Genomic DNA, 20,007 nt, shown 5'->3' with positions numbered 1-20,007 from the left:
GCAGTGTCAGAATCTTCTGCATCCGCAGCAGTGAATGTTAATGAACTGAGAGATCACAGGGCTAAACAGGGAGCCGGGAACTGGAGTCCCAGCAGGCAGACGGAGGGAAGTGAGAAAAAGAGGAAGACTGATGAGGCAGAAGCTCCGAAACGAACGCGTTTTACAATGGCTCTACAGGAAGTCAGAGGCGGGGGGGGGGGGGGTGCTGCTACTGAGCACAGGAAGTCAGGAGTGGGTGACAGGTCGTCCGAGAGAACGAAGTCTCTCTTCGTGGTCTCAACAGCTGTATGAGAGTTATTTTTTGAAAGAGAGACACATAACACATACAACTACACACTCGCATGCATTGCATTTGCAGTGGGTTTTAGTTTAACTGTATTGGCTTGTAAAACAAAATAGCTTGTTGAGAAAGATCAGATTACTTTCTGATTATTCTTGTTCTCAAGGCTAGATATCTGACAATATCTCCTTCGATTAGATCGCTGATCTTGATAATCAACAGGATTTTTTTATCAAGGACATATGGACGTATGATACTCAGTGAAATATGTTTGAAACATTGACAGATGTGTAAACGTGTGTTGAGAACACACGTTCTCAACACAGAGATGATGGTCCGACGCAACAACAAACAAAAATCGGCCATGTTGTCCTCTTTGAGAGGCTTATTATTTTGAGGGGAAAGTCATCACAGGTAAGCCTATTATAATAACATGTACAAAGAAATAATATCAAACCAAGCAGTCGAGAACTTCACCTGTGCGTGTGGCGATGTGTGTCCGACACAACAACACACACACACACTTTTAAGGGCTTCTACCAAATGCGTAGGAATCCTATTGATGGTGTTCAATTGTGCGACTTTTTGGTTTTGCTTGACGGATCTCCGAGACAACATGGTCAAAGGTTGAATAACGTGACATAATTCTATGTCACGTTGCAAAGGAAGAGTCCGATCCGACCATTGTGACGCTATAATCAGAAAGCTGCTCTCTGAATGCAAAAACTGAAAGCGCTGCCATTTCATGAGGAAAGTGCAATATGCATGAAACCGTGATAACCTGGATCATTCCTCTTGTTAAACCACTTTCACGCCTCAACCCATGGGGTCAAACTCTTTAAAGGTCCCATGACATACCACCAGGTGTAAGTGTGATTGGCCGTTGCAATGTTTGCTGCAGTCCACTGGTAGGCTGTAGAGATGCGAGGATGGGCTATTATTAAATCCGCAACCGCATCACAAACGCATCATCCATCCGCCATCCATTTCGCACCAATGATTTTGACCAATTTATAAAACCGCATCCGCCCACCATCCGCCGGTTGCTTTAATACGGCGATGCAAGGCGCTGCTGACGCGAGGCTAGAAATCTCTTGTGTGTTCTTGAAAGGAGACTGATCCAATGAAGCAAAGATATTGCAAGGTTAAACTCCTTAGTAGGATAGCCTATTGGCTATGTTGTATCCCCAGAAGACCATCAGTGAAGTCTGTCTCTGATCGATGAACAGGGAAAAAACAAAATACTGTATAGCATAAATAAAAGCACGGCAAACCTGACCTTACCTGACTAGGCTGTACAATTTTATCATTGTAATAAACAATGCAATTTGGGACACCATTTCAACATGCTGCTATTTAGGCCAATGCCTATTGCACTTTATTTTGTGCAAAAAAGAAAGCCTCGCAATTAATGAAATGCCGACTCGAGCCTATTAATTCCGAAATTCGCTGCAAGTCTACCGCACAACAGTGCATGCATGCATGTTCACATTTTATATTGTAGGCCCAAAACAACCCCAAAACTTGCCTGCTTGCCTTGCAAATCTAAAATGTTCGACTACTTTTCCAACCTTCTTTCTTAGCGAGACGCGACATGGGATGGAGCGTCACTTAATTTATACTTTTTTGTTTCCTTGTGTGTGTGTGTGTGTGTGTGTGTGTGTGTGTGTGTGTGTGTGTGTGTGTGTGTGTGTGTGTGTGGCAGAGAGACCTAGGCTAGGCTACACCTAGGCTTTTTGAATTAAAATAGCCCCACATCACATTGCATTGAGAAAATCATTAGGCTAGCTAACATCTTTTAGGCTAACTGAAAATAACCATGGCAATCTCTATATGGTGAAGGGTATGTGATGATGTGGGGCTATTTGAATTCCAAAGTCCTAGGTGACTTATCAGGATGCATAGTGTCCTGGATCCATGAAATAAATGGCCTTTAAAAAGAAATATCTACCTGTCTCATTCCCAAAGAAAATTGGTGGCCTAAAAGGTTGGATTTTTCTTCATTTGTTTAATTAAGGCATTAAGATCGATTCCTATTTTTAGTCAACTTTAGCATGGGTGCATAAACGTATTCTTACTACTGTATATTGTGGTGCGCCCAAAACTCCAGCTATGAACGTAGCCTAACCATCAAAATTAACCTATTAACCGTAGGTCTATTTAGAGTTTTTCTTAGCACTATCCAGGAATAAAATAGCATCTACAGTGTCAGGGTTCAGGCGAGAGCGCCTGGCTTCTATAACGTGCCCTGCTGCACTGAAGGAGCGCTTGCTCGCAGCACTTGTTGCTGGAATGCATACAATTCTCTTTGCAGGGTGCTGTAGTCGTGACTCGTGGGAATGACTGGCCTTGTTTCTTCCAAAAGGAAAGTCGATTTTCCACTGCTGATCCATCTATATGGAAGTTTGTAGAGGAGTACTCCTGTACCTCATCCACAATTAGGCCTGTTGTATCCTTCTCCCATTCCGTTAAGTCAATCCTTGACTTTACGGAAGTCAAGGCTAACTGTTTTTTGAGCTTGAAAAACTGCAGCAACACCATGTGAATTGTTGGGTAATGTTCCCCTTCAAGCTCGTTGATTGCGAACTTGAAAAGGGTGAGAAAGTCGATGAAGTGTGTGAGTTGATCCTGGTGGATGCCATCAAGGCGATGTTCTTGGTCTCTGCTCTTTAGCAGCTCTCTTATGTCCTGGTATTGTTTCTGTATCGATTCCAACATTGTGACTTTACTGTTCCACCGCACTTCACATTCTTGATTCACGGTGTGCTTTAGGCTGGCGATTGCACCGGTTCTCTTCAGGTATGCAACAAGCTCTTTGAAGTAATCTATCATGTCCACTAATGCTATCGGAATAGCATTAGTGGACATGGCATCCTCAATGGATGCCATGTCCAATAGCATCCTCAATGCTATCGGAATCTCTGCCCTTTGTACTGAACGTATGTCTCAGCACCATGTTAATGATGTGTACGGAGCACGTAAATCCAGTGATAGGATCGGATTGCAGCCTTTAGGTTCGAGCCCTGGCCACTGACAAAAACTATTTATATGTCTGTATTCCGTAGGACGTTAACACACTGGTTATCTGCTCATGGAAGTTTTCAGGGGTAGGGTCAAATTCCACAGTTGCCAAAATACGATTTACCAGCTTCCACTCGCTGATGTAGTGACACGTAAGGACTGTGTATGCCCTCTTTTTAAATTCATCAGTCCACATATCTGTGGTTACGGCAATACCACCGTTGCTGCATAGAGCTCTCTGGATGGCATCCGAAAGTTTCTGCTTATCATCGGAAGCCTGCTTCTTTGCCCAATCACAAACCGTTTGCCTATGGGGTAAGATAGCACCAGCGCCAACGGAACCGAATTTAGCACCTATGTCAATCAACGTCTGGGCCACTTGGTGGAATCCTTTACCCGACACTATATCGAACGGGCTTATATCAAGAGAGCACAGGTCCACACATGAATCAGGGAGTCAGATTTGATTTTACATCATGTGGTACTCTATTGGGATCTCGACGGACAAAACTTGTGATGCAACATGTTCATGCAACAAGACGTACCCGTCTTGTGACTGTCATGAACATAAACAGCTTCGCAGCCTTTGCATGTGACATAGCCTGCAACTGGTGTCATCCGGATTCACCCCTTCATCAAAGTTATAGACAGCACTTTTCCAACCTTCTTTTTCCTTGGTTTTTAGTTCTCCCTTTTTGAGTCTTTGACGTACTACCTTCGCCTGCGCTGCCATTTCCGAAGCGTTGATCAATAGTCAGCCGCCAAAGACGTTAACGCCGCTCAGCAACCGAAGACGCTGGGGTTGACAAGTTAGTTACAAAAAAAAGATCCACATTCCTTGACAGCGATCTGCTTAGCAACAGTGAATTATCAAATATAATTCACCACCGGAAGATGTTATACATAAGAATAAAAAGAAGAAGAAATATTTTTATTTTGATTGGTTAAACAGCCACCCGCCCGAATTTAATTCAATTAGAATTTTTTGTCGCGTCATCTGCCCGATCCGCGGTTTAGCCGTAGAGTCCGCGGCTGACAACCGCCAACCGCGGCTGCTAGACTTGTCCACGCCGTCCAGCGTACATCTAGGTGGACACACCCAGTTGTGATGTCATAAAGGGGCAGATTTTCAAATCGGCTTGTAACGGCTAATCACACTCACACCTGGTGGCATGTCATAGGACCTATAATTGATTGACCACAACTTGACCAAAAGCCCACATTAACTTATTCTGAGCACTAGGTCATTACATCTGCCAACTGGACCCACGTGTTGGATGTTAATGGCAGTATATGGTGGAAAAATCATAGCAATTAGGCAAAAGACAGCATAGGGATACATTTTATGTAAAATATATGCATATTCGCTACATTTTTGCATTACAAAGACACAGGTTCCTCCGTGTCAGAAGGCTAAAAAGAGGAGACACAGAAAACGGGAAGTTGGAGTGTAGAGTTAGAGGATGAAGAGGGAGTCGAGGATTAAGGCGAAATATGCGTTGGAGGGGAGGAATTTACAGGGTATTTTTTCGGGCTGGAGAAAAGGAAACAGGGTAGGACTGTATGCATGAAATAAATAACGGGGGGGGTCAAGGTTCAGGACACGCCGGCTGGGAGCTTCAGTTCATGTTGGACCAGGAGAGCGTCAGTCTGCAGAATATCAAAACCACGGCGGAGGAAAGAGGAGACATGGAGTTATCCGTGATAGACTGGGATACCATAGAACAGATTCCCTGAACATGTTTGGGAAGAGGGTGGAAGATGTTTTTACTTTACTTCCAACTAGATTTGGCAAGAGCGAAGAGAGCAAGGTATTTCTTATGATTTGATGGAGTTTTTTAACAATGTATGGCCATAAGTGGAAAAATGAATGAGTGACATGCCAATACCATACTGATATTTATTGCGTAACACAGACTTGACTTGCTGGATGGTCTCACGAGGCCTTCGGTTTGGTTCTCCTTTGAGAAAACAGCCAGTGGAACTGGCCGTAGCAACCGTGTTACTAGGGCACGTCTATAGACAGGCTCTCCTCATGCTCTCTGGAAGTCATGCGTCCCCCCCTATCCACCCCCACGAGCCAAAGCCCCTCTGTGTTATGAATCGTGGAGGGTCATGCCCTCGGAAAGGGAGAGTGGGATGGGCGTGTTTCCTCTCTGGCACCGGTGCGGATCAGGGCTCAGCTGATGGGGGGGGCTCGACGGTCCGAGTGGAGGGAACATTGAGACAGTTGAACACACCCTGATGATCACACAAAAATACACATGCAAACACCCGCACACGCACGCACGCACCCCCACCAAAGGGCAAGAGGAAGGACAAGACAAACGTGAACATGATATTGGGCCATGCTCGACCCCTCGACACGCTGTTAGCATGTGTAATACACACGTGCGTCTGTTTATGTACATGTGTTTGTGTACACGTGTTTGTGTGCTTGTGTCTGTGTGTGTATGTGTGTGTTGGTAGGTTTGTATGTATACACTCGTTTACTCTGTGAGTAAGTATGTGTGTATGTATGTACACACTTGTTTACTCTGTGTGTATGTATGTATGTACACACTTGTTTACTCTGTGTGTATGTATGTGTGTATGAATGTATGTACACACACTTGTTTACTCCTGTGTGCGGCAGTCAGCCATGGTCATGAACTAATCACAAGGCCCAGCTGTAGAATGCAGATTCATTGATTGGTTTGATGGTATAATTAGAGGATAATAAATGTACGTTGTAACTGGATCTCGTCGTTCTTTTTCATTTTCCTTTCCGGGTTAACCACAGTAGAGGGAGTTTAAGTCAGGGAATAAGAAGAAAAAAAGGAGACCGAGGGGGAACAGAGAGAGGAACACGTGTGATGATTTTTCTGTGATGCTAAGTCTGCAGAAAAGTGTCTGAGCGACAAAGGCAGGGATGTGGCGGGGGCGGGAGGGGGGTCCTGGCAGGTAGCCCGTGCAGCTGCTAACTGCACAGGGTCCCTTAACGCACAACACACGCTCAATCTGACAGTACGTGTGCACAAACACAAACACACAAATGCTCGTACTACACACAGTTTGTGCTTGTGGAGACCTGGCCGGTCGACTTCTTCACATCAACGCCTCTTGTTTTCCAGAACGTTCCGGGACATTTCCTTCGAATTCCAACACCCAACTAAGAATTCAGATTATTTCTCTTTTTTTTTTTTTTTTTTTTTTTCACACACACACACACACACACACACACACACACACACACACACACACACACACACACACACACACACACACACACACACACACACACACACACACTCAATTGGTGCTCCCGTTTCGCTGACATTTCTCTGATATTTAACTGCCGTGTGTGTGGTTGTCTTTGTTTGAGTTTTGGGTCGTCTTCAATGAAATGTATCATTCTCATTTCAGTATGGAGGTCAGTGTACAGCTTCATATTATCGTCTGCTGCAACCGTCCGTAACACACGTATTGTACAGATTCATGTGGAATTAAAATGTTTATACAATGTCCTTTAAATTAATAATCTTGGTTGTGAGGCCAAACCACCATCAAACCTCTGCTTTTATTGGAGTCGTTCTATCCAAGCTATGACTTTTGGATGCCCCCCTCCACACTTCCAATGCTGCGTATAACCCCCCCCGCCACCCAGACCCCCATGTAAATGAAAGCAGATGGAGGGATGGAGTCCAGCTGTACATTGTTGTTTCACCGTGGTGCAAACTGAAAGGAAAGCCATCCAGAGAGCCAGAAGATCCACATGGCCGTCGGCCGCCCCGTCACGAGTGCACAAAACGACAAATGTGATTAATGTGGTAATTAATCACATTAATTTGGCAGAGAAGACCGAGGCAGAGTCTGCCCAAGAAGTGTTGAGGTTGAATTGTACACAGTCCCAAATAAAACACCAAATGCATGAGCAGCAAAATGGGTAATAGCTGAGTAGCTCCAAAACGTGTGATATGTGATGAGTCTCCTAGATATGAGCATAGCAGCTGTGAGGCACGCGCGGGGAGAAGGAGTGTGTTCAAGGGTATAAAGGGATGGAGAGGTTGTCGGTGTCCTCAGGAGACACCTTCCTGTCCTCTGAGGGGACTTAGAGGAATCTTGAAGGGGTTATATCATGTTTATTTTGGGCTACTCGGGAGGGGGACCTTAAAGGTATGATTCAAAGTTTTTTTCAAGTTTCAAGTTTTTTAAAGATGCTGAAATTGCTTTTGCAGAAATGACCAGTGTGATGATAATAAGGGGTATTTGTAACATACAGGCTTGTTGCACCCTATTCTAGTACCCCCAAATGCAAAGCATGATATGGGATCTTTAACACACAACATTTTTAATCTATAATATTGAGCTGTTTTGTTGTTTCCCACTCAATACTCTGACCTGCTGAGCCATCACATTCCTGTGTCAATACATTTTTCGCTTTCACATATTTCCTTTAAATGTGTGCCATGCAGTGAAAAGGTTTTTGATAAAGTGGAAAACAACAGGTAAATGACCCACAAAGTAATCCACTGAACTAACTAAAGAGTTCACACTGTGGTGTCTCATGTTTGGACCTTTGAGTGTGTTTGTGTTTATGGAAAGGCAGCTTATCTTAGTCCCACATGGTTCACTCTCTATGGCCAACCGTGGAGGGGGATTATTGAAACAATGTTTCAATAAGTGTTATAGAGTGGGGCCATAGCTACTGTAGAGGGTACTGCATGTCATTCCAATAATGTGTGTGGCTCTTGAACTGTGTGTGTGTGTGTGTGTGTGTGTGTGTGTGTGTGTGTGTGTGTGTGTTCTCTGTTCTTTGAGAGTAGTTCAGGGGTGTGTTCACATCCTTCGTTGCTTCCTGGCTCTCCTGGAAACAGACTTCCTCTTGGGTTTCAATCATTTCAAAGCTTATTCGGCATTTGTGTCGTCTGTGCCAGTGTGTGTGGCTTCAGGCTTGTATATATTTGTGTGGTTTGTCTTTTGTGTGTCTGTCTGTCTGTGTGCAGGTGTGTGCAGATATTGGTTTGCGTCCATGCTTATGTAACCTCCTTCACCCGAACCCCATGGAGTGGACAGGGACAGCAGAACTGTGTCTCTGTTGACTGGACAGGACACACACTCTGACCAATGGGCCGGTGGACACAATGGTTGCATCCATTAACTGACTGGCCTGACTGTTGCAATGTTCATGGCAATTATGCAACTGACAAGACATATTTTTGTTCTTTCTCAACATAAATATTTAAAATATATTTCTTCTATAACAATCATTTTATTCTCACTAAATGCTCAATTTTAAAGTAGTTTTGGCATACAATTGAGCTTTTGAAAAACTTTTGATAGGTATTGGAGATGACTGATGTCCTTGTTTTGTCTGCCCTTTTGAGGACCGTTTCCATCAAGGTACCGTTAGATCACGCTCTAACATCCATTCCCTCACATAGTCACACCCAGCTGGAAGTGCAGCCATGGAATATGAAGTAAAAAAGGCAAAGTCCATCCTGTTCTCCCGATTTATCTCAAATGCAAGCACTAGCAGGACAATGCTGAGGTCATATCATACGCGTACACAAACACACACAGATAAAACATGACACAAAGTGACTTTCCCACGCTATGATGTCAACACAGGTGGGGAAAGAAAATCCCTCTCCACCTTCACGTCACTGACACCACTTGTATCAATATGTTATTGAAACTGGGAGTTTCATCTCCAGTATCTAGTGATTAAGCGGCTCTTAATCTCAGCCGCCACGGCAGCTGTTACCATTGGCCTCAACCTTGGAGAGAGAGAGAGAGAGAGAGAGAGAGAGAGAGAGAGAGAGAGAGAGAGAGAGAGAGAGAGAGAGAGAGAGAGAGAGAGAGAGAGAGAGAGAGAGAGAAGGAGGTAAAGAGAGAGAAGGAGGTAGAGAGAGAGAAGGAGGTAGAGAGAGAGAAGGAGGTAGAGAGAGGGAGAGAACAGGAGAGGGAAGAAACAATTCTTCAAATACACCTTTTACTTGCATTCTTTTGCCATTGGTGTATGTGTTTTTAGGATGACGACCAGGGACTATATTTGTCTTGTTATTCTGACCTGTTTCACCGTATCTGTTGACTGCTTGAACCTTCCTATCGTACATCCCTCTGGGACACACACAGCTAGCCCAATGCTAACTAAGAAGAGCAGGCCGCTTATTCTAATGGATTTTCTAGAACTGCCATGGAGTCATTAATTCTGTCCTCCCTCCTGCCCGGTCCACATTGTCATTTCTCCTTGCCAGTTATTGTTTTCCTGAAAGCGACTATGTCTTCGGAAAATGCTGCACAGATAGTTCCCAAACAGTTCCCTGACCCGCTAAACAAAGCAACCAACCTAAACACAACCGGCCTGTTCGCAGGGGGCCAGGGCACGGGATGAGCCACATTAGAGCCCCCCCCAACGCTGCCCGTACACCCCTGGGTGCTGTCTTATGTCATAGGGTCGGTTTATCTTTGTGCAATGTGGATGTTTTCTCCATGGCAACCGCAGGTCTGCTCTTGATGGGACCACTTTTCAAGCAAAAAATAAAAAAAACAGTCCCCCTCTGTTTACTCTCCAGGTCGGCTGGGAGATATGGACGCTCCTAATGTGTCAACACGGTCCTGTACGCCCGCGCTAGAGAGGCCAATCGAGCCCAATGTTTGTTGTCCTACAGTTTAAAACACACCTGAGACACGCTACTGTGTCTGCAAACAACTGCATCTGTCCGTCTGGCTGCGTGGGCGGACGTCTGGATGGAGGTCACAGGGGTCAGCGGGTTTAGGACAAAGAGTGAACACGAGCTGAGTCCCGAGCTGAGTCCTTCACTTATAAATGTATCAGCTAATTTATACACTTTGCAATATATTTATATTTTGTAAATGATAAACCAGCTCAAGGGGCATGTGTCTGGAAATCCTTCCGGCTTCAAGCTGTAACCATCTTTCAGATGAACCTCCCAGATGCGCCTGTTTCAGCAGGCTCTGGTCATGGAGCGGTTTGGATGGCTGCAAGGCTCCTTAGGTCGGTTAGATTCTTGCACAATCTCGGTTGATCCGGTCTGTTTGCGTTCTCCCTTAGTTGCGGCAAGCTTTGTTTGTGTGCAAGTTTGTTTCGTATCTGGCAACCCGGGGTACTGAGAGAATAATGAATCATAACACACAGGCCAATACAAAAACAAATCCTATGACCTGGAGGGAACTTTGATATAAGAACAAACTGGCTGTAGCATGGCGACCGTACAGGACTTCTACTTAAGCTCTTACCTTCATGAGGAATGAAGGGAATATGACATGGTCATTTGATGATCTAGTACAGTAAGTGTGTTATAGCGTCATTATAACTTGGCCACATATCCAGTATTATATTTCCCATTAAAAAGTCAAATGGAAAGTAGAACTGTGAAACACAGAAAGAGGAGGTTGAAGTACATGGTTCCTGAGGCCTATAGTGACTGACCAGTGCACTATAATGTGGTAGCACACACAACCAGCACACCAGTCAACAGACACACAGGGTATCATATGTCCCTGCTGTCAACCCATCAGATGTTTTTCAATAACCTTTCCATGATAGTGTCCGTCTGGCCCAGTTTGTCTAGACAGAAAACCTCAGTTCCTTCACACCATCTCGCTGCTAAATAAATCCAGATAAATCCAGATTCATCAGGCAGATAGGGCCATAGTATTTATATGAAATACATGTAGAAAAAGAGAAGGAGGGAGGGGGCTGGCTAAAATAGATTTGTAAGACATGTAAGGCATGGTTAGCTTAGGATCTTCAGATAATTCTACAGCCAACAGTCAATAGTTGCCCAGAGCACAGTCAGCAGGCTGTGAGCTTCTTGGAAGGGTGAGAGATAAATCACTGCTGAAATTAGGGAGCAGAATATGGCATGAAATCACAGTTCTTCAGCACCTCGTCACCCCGTCACCACTGAAACACAGCGCCGGGCTAAATTTATATTCTGCACAGCCATCGTCGCTCTTTTGCTTTCCCTTTTTAATTTCACCACAACTCATTGAAACTCTGATGAAAACCTTCTCATCCACAGACCGCAGGGCACTCGACAAACGGGCCCTTTGTCGAAAGACAAACCCACCTTCCAAGAAGAGAAAAAGGCTGTCTTTTTTCAGCACAGAGAATTTGGCGTGCATAACGGAGTGGCTACTCCTCTGTGTTGCATCCGCGCTGGTCAGCCTATGGGGGTCATTGTCTCTTCAGCGTTTTGTGGAAGCCCGGACATTGAATGTTGAACCATTTGCCTTCACCTCGTTTCGATAATGGAAGGAGCAATAATTCTGCTTCAACAATCTTCCACATTTTGTCACAGTAACTGAAATAAGATGGATGTAAACTCCAATGTTTTTGCCAGTCTCCACCGACCTGTTTTTGAGGTGTTTATTCATGCTTTGAACTCAAGTTCAGTGGTTATGTGACGTAGAGCATTTTCCGAATCACTTTTTAGAGGAATGTGTGGATTTGTGGAGCTCTGTTCGGGCAGCGGTTGATGTCCTAAAGAGAGGGCTTAACTTTACGGACACTAGTATGTTGTGTGATGAGCTTCACACACAACATTTCATGTAAATGCTTATAAACAACGGTGGTAAAAGCTTAATAAAAAATGATCTCCAAGTTGCCATCGGCCGGGACCATGGAATCACACACACCCCCTCCTGTCTGGAAGTCTAAACCCAAAACACATTGGTTTAAATCTCAGTGCTTAAATCCAACCTGAAATAGGGGGTTAACTTCAGAGAAACGTGCCTGATTTTAAACAGTGTGCTGGAGTGTAGCCAGAGGGATGAGGTGATCTGATTAAGGCGCAGGGGGAAGAAGAAGCAGCTGACCCGAAAGAGCATTCCAGGCGCGCCTGTGGATCGGTGCGGCCCTGCACCGGCCCAAGGGCCCCCTTTGACGGAGAGGACGAGTTGGGTTTCTGCTCTGTAAACAAGGGGCCCCTGTTTTCCATGTGTGTGTGTGTGTTGTCCCTTTCACCACTAGTGTTGTGTGCTCAACAGGCAGCCTGTCATTATGTGGGCCAGCCTTGCAGGGCCTGCACGGTTTTTCTTAGGCCTTTTTTTCTCTCAGTTCTGATGAATATGCTGGGGTCTGAGCCTGAGCATCTGGTGGTGGTGGTCGGGGGAGGGAGGATTTATCAATTGAAACAAAGTCTGTGGGGAACCCACAGGGAATGAAACATGGCCGACTATATGTTATCCCCCCACTATTATTGTTATTCTCTCTCTCTCTCTCTCTCTCTCTCTCTCTCTCTCTCTCTCTCTCTCTCTCTCTCTCTCTCTCTCTCTCTCTCTCTCTCCTGTCAAAGCTGCTTTTTTGTGCAAAGGGGGGCTAGGGGGCCACCACAGCAGGGATAGGTGGGGGGGGTTGGTGGGGGGGTCATTGCTGCGCATATGGCATGCAGTATTCTCTATCCCATTCTGGGTTCTGCTGTACTGTCTCACTGTAGTAGCTGGGACTGTAACAACATCCCTATCACTGTGAATGTCACATTGCCCAACTCGCCCTTGTGGTTCCTCTGGTTTTAGAGGCCTGAAAGGCACAGCGCATTTCAAGAATCCAACGACGTATTCCAGGAAAGGCGGGCAGGTCAGGATGTGTTCTGTGCTATTTCTTGAATCGCACCACAGACCTGACAGATGTGTGTGATGAATCGTCTGTTTAAATGTAAGTCAGGCGCACATGTGCTGCACTGCACAACACAACAAATCACTCACATCCAGCTCCATAGAGGGAGACGCAGGATGCATAACATCAATCAAGACAACACAACACAAACTGTGTGGTTGTGAACACGCACACAATCAAGTACGAACAAACAGCCATGCATAAATGGAGGTTCACGTCCCAAAGTTCTCATGCCATGTACAACGAATATTAAGTAACTCTTCAGTCTGAGGTTCTGCCTCCAAACAATCCACAACCGAGTAGAATGAGTTTGGTGCCTGAAGTGAGGAGCGAGACCCTCGCTTGGCTCTGATCTCTCAGTGAGAGATCAGAGCCAAGACGTTGTGGAGGTTTGGAGTCAACAGCACCAGAAGAGGGAGTTTCACACCTCAGACCCTGAGTGTAAATGTTTGTTGACCTCTGTTCTCAACAAGCTCCCATCTCAGGTCTCTCACACACCCGCAGATATACAAGCACACGTGCAAGCTGAACAAAAAAATTATAATGAGTCATCCAACACCACAGCCGTTTCTTAAATGTCCTCCTCTCAGTGAACTACAAAGAATACAACCACATCTACCTCACTCCCAACCTGTCTGAGGAAGGGAAAAAATATTCTTCACTCTCTCTCTCTCTCTCTCTCTCTCTCTCTCTCTCTCTCTCTCTCTCTCTCTCTCTCTCTCTCTCTCTCTCTCTCTCTCTCCTTCGTCCTACCTCTTATTCTATTTTCCCTTACCCCAAACACATCTCTCGCTCGCTCTTGCTCTCGCTCTCTCATTCTCTCATTCTCTCTCTGTCCATCTGTCTCCCTCTGTATGTGTCGCTATCTCTATCTCTCTGTCGGTCTCTCTCCCACTCTCTCTCTCTCTCTGTCGGTCTCTCTTTCGCTCTTTCTTTCTGACTCCCTCGCTCTCGCACACACAAACACACATGCACAGAGTACAACTGCTGCGCTTGCAAGAGGAGCACAGTGGCTCCATTCATCGGGCGGCGATGTTGTTTGCCGTGCTCCACTTCTCAAACACAAGAGTGCAAATAGAGCTTGCAATAGGCCCGTCCCCGCCCTGCATCTGCTGTTGGCTGCCGCCCCACCACCAACACCATGTAACATGACTCTTGTTTTGGGGACTTTCACCCTGCTGCACAACACGCCCTGCATACATGTGACGGGGGCATCATGGGAAGGAAGGGGGAGGGGGGAGAAAGGGGGAGCTGGTGTCTGGATGCAAAGAAAAATCTGATGTATGGAACGCAGAGAGACATCCTGCCCCTGGCTGCTAATGCAAGGGGAGGGGGGGAGATGGGGGAAAGGCTAGATGACTGCCCAGTGACGGCTAAAAGCCAACCCCCTCCCCTGCCTCTCCCTTTCCCTCTCTGCGATTCTGAGCTCTTATGCACACACACACACGCACACACGCGCACACGCACGCACGCATTCATGCACACTCCGGTTGGACTGAAGCGTCCCTGCCGAGAGGGAGCAACTGACCGACAGGATAGCAAACCTTCCCCTTCTCTTACCCATGTCTTTCTTGTATACACTGTCTCTCTCGCTCTCCTTCTCCCCCTATCCCATGGCCGACTATATCGGTAACCCCCACCCCCCCATCCAACCCCGTTTCCCTATAATCCCTCTCCTGTCTGCCCAGGGCCCAGGGGAGCTGAAACCCTCTGACCTTGCATGTTGAGCTGCAGGTGTGGGGCTCTGATGGCAGCTCATCTGCTCCGTGGCTCTGTGGCTGAGTCAGTGGCCATCTAGTGGTGGAAGGTGTTGGCTCACAGATGGAGGACGCTGTGTCCTTCATCCACCTCCCCTACCACCTCTCTCTCCCCCCTCTCTCACCCCCCTCTCTCGCCCGACACACTTTGGTTGTTAGTGGAAGGGAAGAGGACCATCTGCTGCTCCAGTTGCCCAGTGACTGGACAACAACCCTCCCCTCTTGGCCCACTTCCACACTGTCCATTGTCTCAGCCCTCCAGACCCTGTCTGTGTGTGTGTGTTCGGACACGTTGGACAAGTGTGCCAAGCTTTAAAACTAGCACATGTATGTCCTTGTTCTTTTTTCTCCGGGATCTGTTGATGATGATTGTGCATGTCTGTGTGTTTGTGTGTGTGTGTGTGTGTATGTGTGTTTGTGTGCATGTGTGTGCGCAACGTGATTCTGTGTCCAACTTAAAGCAGAGCCAAGTATTGTGCCGGGCTTTCCTGTGGGGGCCCCAGACAGACCCCCACCCCTCACCGACCCCCCCCCTAGCCATTGGGACAGCCTGGTGTACGGACACACCGCAGGGGGGTTAGAGGGCCGGACCAGGAGGGGGCGGGGGGGGGGCTTTGTACCGGAAATCACAGAATTAAAGGCCAAAGGTCTCACACTGGTACATCCAGAGAATAGACTTCCTCCACAGACGTGTGTGCACAGTACACACTAACACACACACACACAAATATGCATGTATGTACACACACACACACACACACACACACACACACACACACACACACACACACACACACACACACACACACACACACACACACACACACACACACACACACACAAACACACACACAAGCTTTGAACTGAAATAAAATAATGGATTTAGGTAAAGCATCAATATAAATCTCTATAGAGTCTATAATTAGACTAATTGCCATTAATATCAAACTGAGGCTATCACTTCCATCGCATTGACTGGGCTGCCGGTCGAAAATGTTTTTACACTGCCAAATATGCCCGTATTATGCACGCCTTTTTCCCAGCATGGTCCGCACGTTTACACTTCCCGAGGTAAATCCCAGGCTTCATCTAGCACCCCAATTTACCCTCCCGGACCCTACACACATTGGCGGTTTCATTAGACGGCTCGGCGGTTCCAGGGGAGGGACTTGGGTAGAGATGTTGCTGCGCTGTCTCCTCAACAGAGACAACGCAGCGATATCAACATGAGTACTTCTAACTGGAGAGGCAGTGACATCTGCAAGCTGCTGATCATGTGAAAGATTGTGATGCAGTCGCATTAAACAAAGACATGGTGTGATCTACGAGAAAGACGTTTTTTATCCTCTGGATAAAAAACAAGTAGTCAGCGAAATAAAGAATATGTTGGTGTTTTTTAACTTGGAAAAGTTAATCGGGTTTTTAGCCTACACTCAGATGTATACTTATTCTTGCATGTGGGTCTGTTGATTCCTAAAAAGATTAAATCATTTGTTTTATGCAAATTATTCTAAAGAAGTCTACTCTCTGTGTGCAGCCCTGCCATCTCCAATGAACCAAGGAAGCCTGCTCCGGCTTGGCAGTGTAAAAAGGCCTAGGCCTGCTGGTTCTTGTTGCTATGGTGCTCAGCGCTGAACCAATGGAGCCTCTGCAGGCCAAAGACACGCTGCCCTGGGTCTAGAGCTTCAGATACTTCTGTCTAGTTAACAACCATGAGGCAGAAATATATATATGTTTATCTATAATATATATACTGTATACATGTATATGAAATATATATACTGTACATATGTGTCATGTATATGCTGTATATATACAGTGGACATCATAACGCCTTGACTTGTCTTCTACAGTTGCGAAGTTTGTGAAACATATGTGTGTATTTCTGAGAGAGATGTTTGAAGAAGAGGAAGCGACAAAGACTCACAGTGTATGTGTGTGTGTGTTTGTCTGTTTGTATGTGTGTGTACCTCTGTGTTCCCCCTCCCCTGCCTCTCCATCTCTGCGATTCTGAGCTCTTATGCACACACACACACACACGCACGCACGCACACGCGCAGTCACTATTGGAACCATCATTTCACCTGAATACATTTATTATTTAGTATCTTATTATCAAGTCCTTTTCACCCTATTCCCGATACACACACAAACACACACACACACACACACACACACACACACACACACACACACACACACACACACACACACACACACACACACAATTATAAAGACAAAATACAGATATGTCGACGCACACACAAACACTCCTTAGCCTGGCCTTTGCCGACAATTCAGACAAGAAGTTAGCTTTTCCTCCCAGATGTGTGAGAGGTGAGGGGGGTTAGGTGTGGAGGGATGAGGGTGAGGAGAGGAACTCAATCCTGTTCCACGCATTTAGTTGTGGCCAACCCCTGGCTTCTGAAGTACACACACCAGACACGCGTTTATGAGGACACGTTTACAAGAGAGTTCTTTGACTTTCTGATGCCTTAGTGGCGGATCAAGGGGAAAGCTGTCAGCTGTCAGCTGTCCCTTATGCGGTGATTTTATCACCGTTGTTCAACCTCATTGCAAAGTACTCAGTGTGAGGGGGATTTAGGTGAGTTAACAAACGGTCATGACTTCTGTGAAGAGAGATTTGAGGGCAGGGGGGTCCAACCAAGGTGTTTTTTTCTGAAGTTGAGGCGTTTGGGTCTGTGTGTGTGTATGTGTTCCTGTGTGTGTGGGGGGGGAGCTGATAGAGATCTGATGTGGGTGCCATTATGCTGTGTGTGGCGTTGGACAGAGGGGTCTGCAGTGTTGTGTGGCTAATACTAATCCCACAGCGGGCTGACTCCGCACTTCGACTGCGCAAACACCAGCCTCACCCCCTGGTGAGGGCTATGGGGGCCTTCTCTCTTTGGTCCCTGTCTGTGTGTGTGTGCAGTGGTTGGTGTGTGTGTGTGTTTGTGATGGTGCCAATTAAGGTTTGTCTATTGGATCTGTTGCATAGAACATAAAACATGATGTTTCATTTCATGTTTTACCCTTCAGGTGTGTGTGTGTGTGTGTGTGTGTGTGTGTGTGTGTGTGTGTGTGTGTGTGTGTGTGTGTGTGTGTGTGTGTGTGTGTGTGTGGTGTGTGTGTGGGATGTGAGAGATTTTGCGTAATTGCATACAAGTACAATTGTGTGTGTGTGTGAGGTGTGAGGGTACAGATGGGTAATCCTGTGTACAAAGTCATTCATTTCCCCCCATTCCACATGAAGTGTCTGGTTATTGATTCCCAGGGATGATTATGTAACTCCAGATGATAGGAGGTGTTTGCTGATCCCTGATTGGGGAAGAGGTGCACACTGGTCAAGTTGTTTGCTGCTCCTCTCACACTCCGGCTTGGGCTGACGCTACTACCTGTGCCCTCCTCAAACCCATCTCTGTCCCTCCTTCCCTGCTCCTTCCACCCCGTCCCTCCCAACCCTCCCTTCCCCGCCCTCCCCCTCTCCACCCCCTGGCCCAACCTAACCAGTTTAGATTAAGCTGTGACATGAGTGGCAATGTGAGAACCTGTTCTTTCTGAATATCTCTCTCTCATTATAAATCTATCCTTCTGAATACATCTCTTTCTCTCCCCATATACAGTATACATCTCTCTGAAGATATCTCTCTCTCTGAATATCTATATCTCTCTCTCAGTATATATCTTTCTCTCGCTGTAAATCTCTCTCTCCCTATATATCTCTCTCTCCCTATATATCTATCCCTCTGAATATATCTCTCTCCCTATATATCTATCCCTCTGAATATATCTCTCTATATCTCTCTCTCTCTATATATATCTCTCTCTCCCTATATATCTATCCCTCTGAATATATCTCTCTATATCTCTCTCTCTCTCTATATATCTCTCTCTCCCTATATATCTATCCCTCTGAATATATCTCTCTCTCTATATATCTCTCTCTCCCTAATATCTATCCCTCTGAATATATCTCTCTCTCTATATATCTCTCTTCCTATATATCTCTCTCTCTGAATATATCTCTTTCCCTATAGATTTCTCTCTCCCTATAACTCTCTCTCCCTATGTATCTCTCTCTCCCTATATATCTCTCTCTCCATATATCTCTCTCTCCCTATCTCTCTATCTATCTCCCGCTCTGTGTCTCTCTCTGTGTGCCTCCCGCCTCTCTCCCCTGGTGTTTACTTCCCCTGCTCCGTTTCATTTCCCCTCAGGCGAGTTTGCGATTTGCAAACGCTCCGCCCTCCCTTCGAGTCTCATCAAACCATCAAGACGTGAAAGATGTTTTTGCGATCTCACAACTCATACGACGTGAGGCCAGTGTTCATGGAAAACATATATCTAAGAAAGTGACTCACTCTAGGTATCACCAAAACACAACAAACAATGTGTGACCTGTTTGATGATTGGCTCAGCATTTCTGATTACAAGCCTGCCAAAACCAAAAGACCCGCCCCTCGCCCACCTCTTAATACCAAACAATGAACTCAATATGATGGGCTTCTATCATCTCTTCATCATTAGCATCCCTTTCGGACCTGAAGAGCATTCGCACCCTTTGTGATAAGGAGTTGAGATGTGGCCATCCGATTGGTTCAATGATTAACTCCTTCAGTTGGTTGAACTCATCACAGAATAGGCTTAACTCTTATTACTATTAAGTCAAATTCAGATGATGACTTCTAGTCTTGTGACCTGTTTGTTGATGTTGCATGACCAAATTGTAATTTTCTTTTGGGGTGGAAAGTGTTCCATCCATTAAAGTAAGGATTCACATTAAATCCCCCCCTCCCCCACAAGGCAACAACATTTCTACATTAATCATGCAGAAACTACCAAAGGCAAGGCTCTTATCGTTTTTACCAATCTCAACCATTACTCATTAACCTTATTGATGTCCTTAGAGAGCTTGCCAAAAAATACATGTCTCTCCCTTAAGTGAAACTACCTGTAGAAACCTGCATGCTGCCGAGAGTCACTAAAGGCCGGGTCTATTTTTGCACTGTCGGAGGAAGACATTGGAGCTGTTAGTTTGTCCAATTCTCTGGTTTTGCAGGCCATGTTATTGATTAACAGCAGAGCAAACATCGTCAACATCACTGGCACTGGAGCGACACACACACACACACACACACACACACACACACACACACACACACACACACACACACACATACACACACACACACACACACACACACACACACACACACACACACACACACACACACACACACACACACACACACACACACACACACACAAACACATAAATAATTATAATAAATGAATGATCCATTTAATGATCCGTTGTCGGTGAG

At 45.8% G+C, this 20,007-nt stretch overlaps 1 protein-coding gene across 1 annotated transcript in view; it reads left to right on the top strand.

The window, feature by feature from the left end:
• The window catches only part of sesn1 (sestrin 1), a 65,485-nt gene that overhangs the window by 30,437 nt on the left and 15,041 nt on the right, over positions 1 to 20,007 (top strand). The gene's annotated exons all lie outside the window — the stretch shown is intronic.

The sequence above is a fragment of the Gadus morhua genome, chromosome 21, assembly GCF_902167405.1.
Source record: "Gadus morhua chromosome 21, gadMor3.0, whole genome shotgun sequence".
NCBI classification, from domain to species: Eukaryota; Metazoa; Chordata; class Actinopteri; order Gadiformes; family Gadidae; genus Gadus; species Gadus morhua.
The sequence above is the reverse complement of the archived record's forward strand: the minus strand, read 5'-3'. Positions and strand labels throughout refer to the sequence as shown.